The sequence below is a fragment of the Cygnus olor genome, chromosome 10 (genome assembly GCF_009769625.2).
Source record: "Cygnus olor isolate bCygOlo1 chromosome 10, bCygOlo1.pri.v2, whole genome shotgun sequence".
In the NCBI taxonomy this organism is placed as follows: Eukaryota; Metazoa; Chordata; class Aves; order Anseriformes; family Anatidae; genus Cygnus; species Cygnus olor.
In genome coordinates, this window is record NC_049178.1 from 13,384,447 (window position 1) to 13,397,662 (window position 13,216).

General features: G+C 39.2%; 1 long non-coding RNA gene across 7 annotated transcripts in view; it reads left to right on the top strand.

Annotated features, from left to right (window-relative positions):
* The window catches only part of LOC121075590, a 75,433-nt gene that overhangs the window by 42,679 nt on the left and 19,538 nt on the right, over positions 1 to 13,216 (top strand). For 4 of the 7 annotated variants that reach the window (XR_005823052.1, XR_005823048.1, XR_005823049.1 and 1 more), the window contains one exon: positions 3,922 to 4,460. The exons of 1 other annotated variant lie outside the window; for it this stretch is intronic. This is a non-coding gene — a long non-coding RNA (uncharacterized LOC121075590). Of the gene's footprint in view, positions 1 to 399; positions 466 to 3,921; positions 4,461 to 9,676; positions 9,758 to 13,216 lie in introns of those variants that run through there. 2 more of the 7 variants (XR_005823051.1, XR_005823054.1) reach the window with 2 other exon arrangements.

The following is a 13,216-nucleotide window of genomic DNA, read 5'->3' on the forward strand; positions in this document are numbered from 1 at the left end:
TCTCTGACTGATGTGGGGGCAAGGAGGTTTCTGATAGCTGTTGAGTTACATACATGGTGTCAGTTCCCCGCCCCGCTGTGTGTGCCCTCCTGATGCGCAATGCGGCATAAGCCGTTGTTTGAGAGAAGATGCCTACATTTGGTGGTTTGTCAGGGTATGTTGGGGTTGGACAGGTCACAGCAGATAGTCCTCAGGTGTCTCTGAAGAGCCCGCATGATTGTTCTTTTAGCTTGTGGTGCTACTTGGTTCTGTTGTGCCCCCCAGTGCATCACACCAGAAACAAAAGGGAAACAGGCAGTGGGGTTAATCCAGGGCTGGCCATCTACCTCACCAGGCAAGCCGACCTACTGTCCTTGCTGCATCCCATGTTGCATCCCGTTATTCTTTGCTTGATCACAGGAGAAGAGCTCTGTGGTTACCTTTGCTTGTAACAACCCTTTTGATGACTAGCAAAAAGTAGAAAAGGTAAGGAGAGAGGAAGGAGTTCACTTCTAAAATTAAATTTATCATACTACCATTCAGGTTCTTTGATATGCAGTGGTACAAACTTGAAAACCTGGGAGGCACACTTAACTGCATTTAAGAAGGACCCAGCATCAATTCCTAATAGGCTCTATTATCTAATAGGAATATGTGTTTACTGCATTCCAGCAGTGGTATAATTTTCTGCGTAAATATTCAAACAGGTCTGTTATAAAAAAAAAAAAAAAAAATCACTAAAAGTACTGGTAAATTTTTGAATACCATGAATCTTTAGAAGGAATTCTGAGTTAACCACCCAAACTAATTAAGTGAAATTATCCTAATTTGTTTATTATGTTAATGATCTGAATTAATTTATAGTAATTTAGCATGTATTACTAAAGATTTATTATGTTTCCCACCAAATGACTTAAGAGCTATAAATCCCATGGTTAAATGTAATTAGTGGAGACATATTTATCGAAAGGGATAATTACATCTGATAAAAGTTCTTCAGTTAGGCTTAATTAAAACAGATTATTCCCCCATAAATGAAAAGTAAATATGGTAATTACTGGATAGATATTAATTGCAGAAATGAATATCTCTGCATTTTAATTTTCTAAAGGGGAGGGAAACTAAACTATTTAACTGATGGCTTCTCAGTAAACTATGATTAATAATCCCTAGGAAACAGATATTTTTATAGGTGTAAACATTTTGCTAGTTAATGACTAAAGTGTAGACACTAGCTGGAAAAATCAACCATTAACTCATTTTTAAGTGGACTGTTTCTGCTTCGAACTAACAAAGAATTCTGGGAAAACTTTATTTTCTTCCAATAAGACTGTTTCTAGTTCATCTAAATAGCAGGACTGAGGAAAAAACACATGATTTTTACTGATGATAATATGGGCATACACTTCTTAGGCGTACACTATATTTACAGTTATTTCTGATGCTAACAGAACTTAATACACATTGCTACAAATGGAGAGATTAGATTGTAAATCAGTTTTTTTCATAATTTATAAGTACACTGTGTTAAAAGCACTTTCTGCAGGGCTGTCACTGGTGAATCACATTGAAAAGAGAGGGTGCAGATGAGAGCAGCAAAAATACAAACACAAAATCAGGTTCTTTCCTTGGCTGGAATTACTTAAAAAATCTTGGAGATATAGGGGAATAAGTGGGCTCTAACTCGTTGACTCACAGCTGTCTGGGTAAAAATGAGTAGAAATGGAGACATTTAAACCCAAATCATTGTCACAGAATGTGGCTTTGCACTGGAAAAATCAAGGCAGTGTTTTTGGCTGGAGGGAAAGAATGGCTTGTCCCCTAGCATTTTTTTTTTCTTTTCAGTTTTAGAAACATGCTATGTGGATCAGTTGCTTTTTTTGTCTGTCAGTGAGATCTGCTGCTGTGTCTCCTGGGATATGTAATTGTGGTGGTATGACTGGATACACAATGAAGGGTATAAAATGTTGGGACTATTTATGAAGTACTTCAGGTCATTGCAGCTTATAAAAGGTCTTATGGATGGAAGAAACATGCATGACCCCAGAGAGCTGATGTCTGTGGTTGCCTGAGTCCTCTGAGAATATACACAGAGGTCTAGCAGCAAAGTGTGCCCAGAAAAATGCTAGTAAGCATCCCCAGGAGGCTGTGCTGTGCTGGGGAATGGATGGGTCTGCAAAGTGGCTAGAGGAGTGGTTGTTTGCTGAGATGCAGCACTGCAGGGTTTGAGACTCATTTCAGATGAGTCACTGTCTGTCTCTTTTCTTCATGTGGCCAGAAGGTTTGGAAGCAACTGGGTGGCATTCTGGCAAAGAGTGTGTATGTTCAAAAATGGGATTTTGGCAGGGAGATGCACACTGTTTACGAATTCAGATTGCATTCTGGCAGTAATTCATACTAACACACGGACAGAGATTTAGAAAGCATCAAAGCACTTTGGCATAGTTGGCTGAAGCCCCCTCTTCTTGTTTGCACTGCTGAGCCTGAGGTGGGCTCTTGGACCTGTGAGTGACAGCAGCCTCACCCCAGCACAGCATCCCCATGTTCACCACATTATTCCAATGAAATGTTTTATTTTGGGATCACTGCATCAAGAAAAGCTTTCCAACTTTTTTTTCCAACTTTTTGCTTCAAAGTAGTGTTTTTCATGGAAGAGAGTGACCTGAACTTGAAGGTTAAAGAAGAACAACAAAAAAGTTAAATAATCCATATAGCAAAGCCAAGATTATTTTCTTTTGGGTCAAATTAAATGTTCTAGATCAATTCAAAATGAATTTAGCAGAAGTCGCCCAACATGTATTTCAGTTTGAGCAAGACAAGTCCCTTCCATCTCCCTAACATGTTTTCCATTGATCTCTTCCACACAGACAGCATGGGCTGAAAGTCAGGACTGGGATCAAGAGGTGCACCTTGTGGTCCCAGTAAGGAAAAAAACAGGTTAGGCACATGCACCGAAGGGAGCTGTTTTTCATAGCTGCTATTCAAGTGCAGATTTTGATTTTTGCTAGTTATTGTGGCTTATTCCTGATAATGAGAAACCTCCAGTGCTCTCTTGGGATAAGGCAGGGATGGATTTACTGGAGGGGGGAATTCAGGGACTGTACCTAGTGTAAGGAACTGTTAAAAGTCCCTGGAAAGTAGCATCTTCGGCTTTAAAAAGAAAAGAAATTGGGTGAGGATCTTGGGAGCTGGGCTGTGCAGAGCTGAGAGATGTGAGAAAACAGAGGCTTTGAGATGACATATGGACTTACAGCACAGGAGGCTTTTCAAGGTTATCTGGCTGGATTAATTCACCAAAATTCTGTATCATAAGGAAGGTAGAAATCTTTGAAATCTCAGTACAGTAATAGGTTTCTTTCCATTCTGAAATTAAATTGACTGAGGCTAAATTTTAAATTAGAATAATGTGCCATGCTCTTGGCAAACATAATTGCGCAGACCTTACATTTATATGCTTTTCAGACTTTTCATGATGTACATACCTGTAACAGCTTTACATATTGCTGAACATAAATGATAAACATCAATTCTTTATTAGCAGTAAAAGACGAAGAAGTGTTTAAACCACCGTGAATGGAAACTCCAGTATCCACTCAGCATTTTTTTGTCATTCAAGTTAAGAGCATCTCAGCAAGTTTGTGTAATATTGGTGATAGTACAACTTGCATAGCTTGAAAACCATGAAAATGTAAATGAAGAGGGATCATGCTTCTTCATTTGCATCTAGAAGAGAGAGAGTAAAAATCTTTTTACTAGGCCTAGTAACTTCTGGGGAATTATACGAAAGGATGTTTTTAATAGAAATATATCTTGCTCTTGCAATGGTCTTTAGTGAACTGACCCAGGGCAGCCAAAAAACACCTAAATTCTGGTGATCTTGGAAGGGCTTTGATAGGAATCTCAGGACTGATGAATCATATTTGTGTATTTTGGGTTCACTAGGCACTTCAACCTCTGTCCTTAGAGGTTGTCAAGATGAAGAGCTTTTCCAACAAGGATGCACTGTCTCCCCTCTTCTATCCACATAAATCCCTGTCCTTAGAAGCTCAGTAGACCATGTTATACTTTATTTGACTGCCTCCAGGTGTAAGGGAGGTACTCTGGAAGTGTTGTTTATAAGGAGAAGGGAAAAAACAACGACACAAAACAACCAAACGAAGCCAAAAAGAACCCACCCACAAATCCAAAAACCAAACCTGACCATGTCTCATAAACAACTGGTGACACAATGATACAGAACAGAGCCTGGATGGAGATTGAAAGAGGCACCTGTGATTTCTTTAGAAAGAAGAGGTGGTGAATACTGTATGAAGCAGCTGAAGAAGCTGACTGTTGTGGTTTAGTGTCCATGGATACTCTTTATGAGGTTATACTTGGAGTTTAATTTGGACTGCACCATAGTAAGATCCAGTTCACTTTGAAAATACAAATGCACCTGTGCCATATATCTTGAAGGGTTCTTCTCTGTTCTCCACTGATGTCTGACTTGAATGACGAACCCACGTTTCTAAAGGAAAATCCATTAAGTTGAATTTACCACAGCAACAATGCCAAAGTGTGCCTGATATGGGTGACCTTATTTAGTGAAGCTGGATGGTAATTTTTTTAATCAGAACAGCTGTTTTGCTGAAAAGGGCTGTTTTAATGACAACTCGTCCCCTATAAATAGGATTGCTCTCAGGGATTTTTTTTTTAAATTTGGTTTAAATGCTCAAGTTAAGTTTTATCATTTTGGCATTTTTCCCAAGATGAATGGCAAAGACATTTCAGAATGGTAACAGTTTCTGTAAAAATGGAAACTACATTTAACTTATTATCAAGGCCACTTGCTATGAAAGTATTTAATTAAAGCATTCCTATTTAAATACCTATTTAAAAGAAACACATTTTATATTAAATTTCCATTAACTTTGAAGATTTTACTAAAGAGTCTTAAAGAAATCTTCAAAGTTTGCTGTTGTGTCCAATTAATCACAGTTCCATATAATCATTTCTTATAACTATACTTAACATTTCCTATTGCCATAAAACCAGAAACAGCCATAATCAGTGTAATCCAAGTCTTTTCAGTCTCATATTCTGTTTTTGGCAGTGATCTGTAGCAGGCTTTCAAAGAAAGAGCAGAAGAAGAGAATCACTAAATGGCGACTTTTCTCCCCAATTATCTTTATAGGTTGTGGCAGTTGTGGCTTAGGGAGTTTTGTAAGTTGGATGTAATGTTCAAGTACTCATATATAATATCTTTCTTCCATGAACTTGTCTATTTTTCTTCAAAATTGTCAGAACAGTTGGTACTCACAAGATCCTGTGGCAAGGAGATTTAAGAAATAATTTTGTTTTTGGTGAAAAAGGAGCTTCCTTTTGCTTGTTTCAGACTGGTTTCTGCCATTTTAATTTTTTACCCGCCTTTACCTTATATTTTGGGAAATAGTGGTAAAACTACATTTTATAGGCTTTTTTTCATATATTTGATTGTTCAGGTTACTCCCTTCCATTGCTTTTCCTAGTTCTGCTCTGTCAATTTTGGGGTTGTCTACAGAGGTGGCACACATAGATTTATATAGTCAACAAAGGTTGTTTCTGTTTTGTATTTTTAAATTAACTATTGCTTTCCTAATAGGTTCTAGCATTGTATTTACATTTTTTTTTACCATCATTTAAAGTAAGAGGATCTTTCTAGAAAGCTTCTCACAGTTACTTTAAAATCTTTTCTAAATAGTCATAGAATAGTCATCCGGAGATAACTGAGGTGTATGTATTTCCTCTTCGTGACTTTCATTTCTTCACATTTTGTTTTAACTGCCATTCTCTCACCCACTTACTTTATGTACGAGATACCTCAGAGCCACTTCTAGCACTTCTAGCCACTTCTGAGTAGCAGGAATAGCTTTGTATATTCGGTGAAATTCCTCACCTGAGGAGTTGCATTGGTTTCCCTGTCATGCGCCAATGCAGTGAGCAGATCCCATGGGACAGTTTCTTCCTTCCTACCCTCTGTTTGCTGCCTCTGATCCTGTTGGTGGGTGCAGGAATACCATCTTGTTTTATCCCAGTACACCTGCAGCTCTTAACAAGCTTTAGATAAAGAATATGACCCAAAGCTTCTGTGAAGTTGGAGGTACAATATTTCACCCAGGTCATTCCTGTTCACAAACTTACCAAATCCTTCAAAGTATGTTTGTGAGTCAAGAATTTTTTCTTCTAACAGTAGCCATTTTAGCAGTTTCTTATTGTATTAGATTTATTTAATTGTCTGCTAATTCTATTCTGTTTCAGCCAACCAGTCAGATTTAATGGACCTAGCTCCTTCATCCTGTGAAGCCTTTTAAAAACTGCTGTCATTTTTTAATTTTTTCTGTCTTTAATACTGAGCTGAATGCTCAGTGATAGGGTACATGCCACAGTAAGTACTTTGGCTATTTCATATCCAATACTATCTTGGTGCTGGTGACTTGTTACTACTAATTTTATTCATTTATTCTGAAACTTCTACTGACATTTCAGTTTGACACGATTCCTCAGACGTATTTCCTGTGTAGAAAAGAAAAAAATGACTTGAAAAACTCACTGATAGCTGAACATCCTTAATCTCTTCCATCAAGAAAGCTGATGTAAAGAATGCAGTTAGGGTTGGATTTTTTCTTTTTTTGATTTTTTGCAATGGTTTTATCTTCCTTCAATCTTTCTTTAATAGCTCAATTTCTTATCAGTCCTGCAGACTCTTTGGTAGGAATCCTTTCTGGATTGTGGATTGAAAAAGTTCTTGCTATTTACTTTTTTTTTGTCTATAACACGTTGACGGTCAGAAATCCTTTTTTTTTTTTTTTTTTGTCCTACTTTCTTATATCTTCTTATCTAATGTGTCAGTTTCAACTTGTCTCTTTTACCGTTTTGGATCTGATTTCTCCTTTTAAAGAAGAATGTCCTCTGTCTCTTATTGGACATTTTTATTGTCATTTGTTGCTTGTTTTTGATTCTGGTTTTATATCAAACTTTCTTTGATCATTTTGAAAGGATAGGTGGCCAGCATTTCTTCTGAATATCTCATTTAGCTTTCTAAATAGTCCCCATGCAACCCATAAATGTCTTCCCTTTTTATCTTCAATTTCTTAGTTCCCTATTAATCATTTTTAGGTGTCTCTTCTATTAGAGTTAAGCATTACTATAGATCTAATCATCCTTATCACATCACTGTCACTGTCTCAGTTATGATCAAGAGTAGTACTGTTCCTCATATGCGTGCATGGAATTTCAGCTCATATGAATCTTTTACAGTAAATATTTTCACCATAAGTATTTTCTCAGCTAGGTGTTGAACTTCTGCTCTCTCTGGTCTCACATTAAGAACAAGATGCTTTTCTGGGCTGGACATGTGCTGTCTGTCTGTAGCTTTAGCTTTGCCTGTTTGAATTCCCTCCTTGCCCTTTCAGTCTTGCTGATGCCCAGGCTGGCCATCACTGCAAGCTTTTCCTCCAATACTCAGCTGATGTACCACGGTCAACTGTAAAGTTTGTTTATTACTTGTGTGTCTGTGTTTGTGTGTATAAAAAGATGTGTATTGTGCATACACCATTAACCTGATATAAACCAGTAAGGGAATGTTTGTTTGAAGTATCGCTGAGGAGGGAGAGCCAAAGGTATACTGTCTTCTAGCGTGGAGAAATTTCGGAGGTGTTAGGAACAGTGTTTTCTTTAGAATTCTCTTTAAAAGCATACAAAGCTAGGGCTTTTATCTAAGAAAAGGAAGGAAAGCTCCTCTTTTCCTGAGCAACTCTACTTGTAAATGAAAAGAGCTTACCCTAATCCCTGCAGCAAGTGGTGATGAAAACCAAGAAATCCAACAAGAATAGGCCTTTTTCTGCAGCAGCACAAGAATCCTTGGGCCAGTTAATTGTTCCTTTTTTCAGTGGTTTAAATTACAAGATCTCTTGCATATTCTCGACCTGTAGTAAAAGAACATGACTAGTCATCTTCGGTACTACAATTCCTTATGGGATGCCCCATCATCCGACAGCAGAGAGTCATTGTAGGAAACTAATAGTGCCTGAAGGTATAATAACCTCTGAGGGGAAAAAACAGCTTGAAGATGATGATCATTAAAAGCCAAAGCATTTTCTTTGACATACTACACCAGGTAAGACTGGATTATGGCTGTTATTGAATTACTATTGTAGAGGAAGTAGCTATGAATTGATGTTGTTAATTTTTTTTAGGAAATGTTTTAATTTGAATGTATTTTCCTTTGATAAAAATGTATATATTTCTCATTTTCTAGGTAGCATAAGCCACTTTAGAAATTGGGGGGAGTAGTAGAATTTTATTTTCTTTTGTGATGTCTATAATAAATCATAGTATGGCATGCACATTATCATGCTGTTTTTATTAGGATGTTTTGAGTCTTGATTTTTTTTGTGATGTATCAGGACTGATCTAATTTTGGAAAAACAAAGCCTTAGGGTTGTCCAGACATGCCCGATCAGCCAGATGGTTCTCTCCTTAATGGGAAGGCTTTGTGTTTGCTTGGTATAGATACATGTTCTGGTGCTCATGATGCTCCTGTTCACACACTTCATAAACTGTGGTAGCTTGAAGTTTGAGTGATGAACTTTTGAACAGAGTGTTTTGGGCAGTTCAGGTGTAGAATGCTAAAACTATAGTAAAAGCCTTGGGATTGTTGCAGGTTGTGTGCTCAACGTTATATGTTCCTTCTAGCAACTTTGGTCTCACTCAAGTTACATTTACCTGGCCTCATGACAGAAATCAATCTAAATGCAAAACTGATTTCCTCAAGTTGTGTTTCCCTCAGTAATTTCTTTCTTTCGCTGTCTCTTGCACGCACACCTGCTCATTTGCACATGTACAGAGAACAGTCTAGTAGGTACAGCTAATGTATAAGCCGATCAATCTGTGTCTGGAGGAAAATAGATTGTTTATTTCCATACCTAATTACTTCTTATTAAAGAGCAACAGAAATTTTGACAGGACAAATTATTTTCTTACATAAGTAATGAGAGAGTGACAGGCACTCATAGGGAATGTGGAACAGCACAATAACAAATTCCTTAATAAAAAGGATAGGTAGTTTTTGTGGATTTTTTTCTATAGAAATATGGGTGATACTACCAATGTTCAAAAGATAGAAATGGGATATAACATAAGCCCCTATAAGTAAGAAATCTGTCCTCCATCATGGTGAAAATGCCACGGGGAAATCCTGCAAGACACAATGAACAGAATGATCAGTTAATACTAGCTCTAGGCTGGTAGATCCTGGGATGAAAGGGACATTAAAATCTACGTTTTATGGCAATGAGAGGCAGCAGGTTGAACAGGATCAAAACCACAGTATATATATTCACAGTAGTAGAAGTCCTACTGTAAAGAGATGATAATCTCCGTGGATGGACAGTGACTGAAATACTGAGTAGGTGAACATCAAGAAATTCCTATTCTGCTTGATGGATCTGATAGGAGGGAGATTATGTACCTTTACCAAAAAAATGAACAGTAGAAACAGGAACTGTGCAATGCCTTCCTATATGTAAGCCCCTGCCCACTGAGCTGTTCCCTCTTCTTACCAGAGACGCAGTGATGCCCACCTGTTTTCAATGTAAGAAAATGACTAACCAAACTCTGCAGAAGTTGCAACTAGATGGAGGACTTGAAAGAATAAACTACTTTTCCCTCCCTTTTCTAGGAATCAAGAGGACTGAAAATATCACAGTTTTGCTAAGTTGATTTAGGAGAAATCTTGAATTCTGTGTCTGACAAATAAGAAGAAAACTGAGATAAAGTCTGATAGCAGGTAGAGAATGCATAACGTTACAGAAGTGTAGGAACAAACAGTGATTCACTGTGGGCTGTTATAAGAAAGTGACTTACCAATTCATAAATTCACAGTAAGCTTGCTTTTGCATTATCATCTCTGTTATCTCTGGTCCTAAGGACTGATAACACACAGCACAAGCAATTTCCAGTCCTTTCAGTCTCTGTCACCTAAGTCACAGAGTTCCCTTCTTCATGCTCATGCTTCCCTTTTCTCCTTCAGCAGATGTTTGCTGTCTGTTCCTGTGTTTCTTTACATCAGTGGAGGCACTTGGGCTGAACATAGGAGTAAGGGCAAAGACCTGTAAGCTGCTCCTGGAGCTTGGTGAAGCCCTACCACCCCTTCTTTGCCTCTCATTGTAGCCCTATCTGAGGGTTAAAGAGAGCGGGCGTGCTGCTGGGGGACAGGCACGTCTGCTGTCTGCCCTCAGGACCAGATTGGAAGAGAAGTGCTGCAGTGACGACTCCTTCCCTCTTATTTTTACATCTCAGGCCTTACGAGCACCCCTGAGCCATGGAGTACAGTGTGATACTTCCTTTGCTTTTTCACATGAAATCAATTTTTAAAGCAGACCAATTACAGGAAATGTTTACAGTGTTTCTCCACTGCAGCTAACATTAAACATTTAGCAGCTCTCCTCATGAAGCCGTACTGGAATCCGGTCCTGCAGCATGCTGGAAGGGGTCAGTCACTGCCACATGCCAAAGTGGTCCTTTAGGAATCAGCGCAGAGTGAGCGGGGGGGTACCAATGCCTGCAGTGCTGCTGAGAGCTGTAGCATGCCTGAGGGAGGGAGACTGGGACCCCGTGGGCTGCAAAAGAAATGGGGTGGTGTGGAAAACACCTAACTACACTGCTGCTGCTGAGACTGGTACAATGCCTGTGCACAGACCCAAGGAACCATGCTCTCGTTTTCCACGTGCTCTCTGCCTGGCTTAGCCTGTGGAGAGGCACGTTCAAACACTCAAGTCTGCAGGCAGCCCACCATCATTTGGACTGCCTTTTTTTGTGCTCTCTTATTGTTTAATTGCGTATGAATTGTGGATGCCCCATCCCTGGAGCTGTTCGAGACCAGGTTGGACACAGCCCTGGGCAACCTGGTCCTAGTAGATGGCATCCCTGTCCGTAGCAGGAAGGCTGAAACAAGATGATCTTTAAGGTCCCTTCCAACCTAAGCCATTCTATGAATTTGTGATGTGGTGAGGACTTCCATATCTTTTATGGGATGGAGATTCACCTAGCCATGTCATGTAGCTTAAAAGCAGTGCAAATCCACAATGTGCTGTAGGATCTTATGGAAACATGAGACAATGCTGACTGGTGTCAGTAGCTGAAGTGTGGTGGAAGCTGTGCTTGCCCAGCACCTACGTCTGCTACCTAGACCTTTCTTGGGTGGGGTTTAGTACCCCCAATGCTGCCTCTTCTGAAGAGGGAAGGAATTTTGGCCCAAGTTTAAAAAATAAAAAATAAAATTAAATTCTCCTTGCTCAACAAAGATTTGAGTCAGAGCTCTGCATGGTATTTAGCTGATTTCCCCTGACTGTTAGGAGTGGGGCTGCAGTGGGGAAGATAATTACTGAAACACAATTTGGCTTTTTTCTTGTTAGCAACCCATGTCTGAGAGGGATGAGCATAGAACAAATTTCAGCCCCTGCCTATGTGCACAGTGTTACACTGCCTCAGTCTCACACTGACACTGAAATAATTGCTACAATTATAAGTAGGCCCTCTTATAACAGCATGCTGATTATTTACGCGGTGCAGAGACAAGCTTTCCTCTTGCGTTCTCATGCAGGCTTGGAGTAAGATGAATCTTTCCTGCCATTTGGATGAGACAGCAAAAGCAAACACAACATCACCTTTAATTAGCAACAGATAGGTCTGATTCTTTAGTCATACTGATTTTACAACATTGTAATTTTATAAATTTCCATCAACGTCCTCTAAATATGTACCACCTGAAATGGAAAATACCTGCTTGATGTGCAGATTAAGTCTTGGAAGCAAGAAGCACGGAAATTTAAAGCAGAAGCTGGTCCATGGGAAAGGAATAGAAATGAGAAAGAAGAAGAATTATCCTGCTTTAACCTAATGTTGTTAATCTATATTGCCCATTATAATCTCGAGTGTCCTGCTTAGTGAAGTATGCAATCTGTAGTGCTGGTTCCTGCACAAGCAGTGTATCTAATATAAAGGACTGGCTCAACATCCATCATAATAATTACTGTGTCATAATTTTCTGCCCTTCCTACCTCTGCTGCAGAGAGATAGAATAGGCCTTTCACGTGTTTGAGAATTTTCACTAAAATCTTTTTTTTTTTTTCAATATGGAAATCTGTATTTCTGCCCTATTTATTTTGCAGATTTGACCTGACACAATGAAATATACTTTATCGGGGGTGGAGAAAGTGTATTTGAATATCTGAAAAAAAATGTTAATTTCATTTAATATCTGAATTTGGTTGACTGCACTGAAAGGGATCAGTAAGCGTGTTGGAAGTTACATTTGAAAAACGCTCCCAACAAAACCTTTCATTCAACCACCCACAGATTCAGTTTGACTCTAGGGTTAAATATGAAGCAGCTCAGAGTGGTTAAAATGTTTCTCTGCTTTAAGTCTTTTGTATTGAAGGAGACCTAAGCAATTTTAACAGAAGAGTGTGAGCTCTCCCAGGTCTGTGAGGTGATGCCGTTTGAAGTTGATGGTTTGGTCCCACTTTCATGTGTGTATTTTTGTGGCAGCTTCATGGTTTTATTTTTTATTTTTTAATTTATGTTGTTATTTCTCATCAGCTTCATGGTTTTATTTTTTATTTTTTTAATTTATATTGTTATTTCTCATAGCTGTGGAGTAAAGCTTGAAAGCGTGACGTGCGTGAAACCAGCCGAGTCAAGGTTCAACAGAGTCTGTAGGGAGGCTGGAAGGAGACCGCTGAGCAGTTCCTCTCAAAGGCAGGTTTCCTCCTCCACAGATGACTTCACCTGTGCCGACAGGACTGTGCAGCACCACCCCAGCATGTCCACCGTTTTCGTATTGGACCCAGGCAAGATGTGTCCATTTGGGCAGCAGAAAGGTAGCACTGCCCTGTTCCCGTGTGCGTAGCTGATGCCCAGGACTCTCCGGGTTGCTCTCGGTATCTTGGTGTTTTGTTATCAATCCGCTTTCCTGCAGAGAGACCCCCATGTGTTTCTTTGATATTGCTGATAAGAAATACTTCTGCTCGTGTTTCTGAGGTGCTGTCCTCACAATTAATGAGCTTTGTTACAGATAAGATGCTAGAGGCTGCAAAGCAGTGGTTTATGCCTGCATTTGGGATGCATTGGTGAAGACCAGACATGTGCTGATGGGAAAGTAGCCACAGGACACAGGGCAGTACCTTCAAAGACCCTAGGCTGTAGGAAAATCAGACGA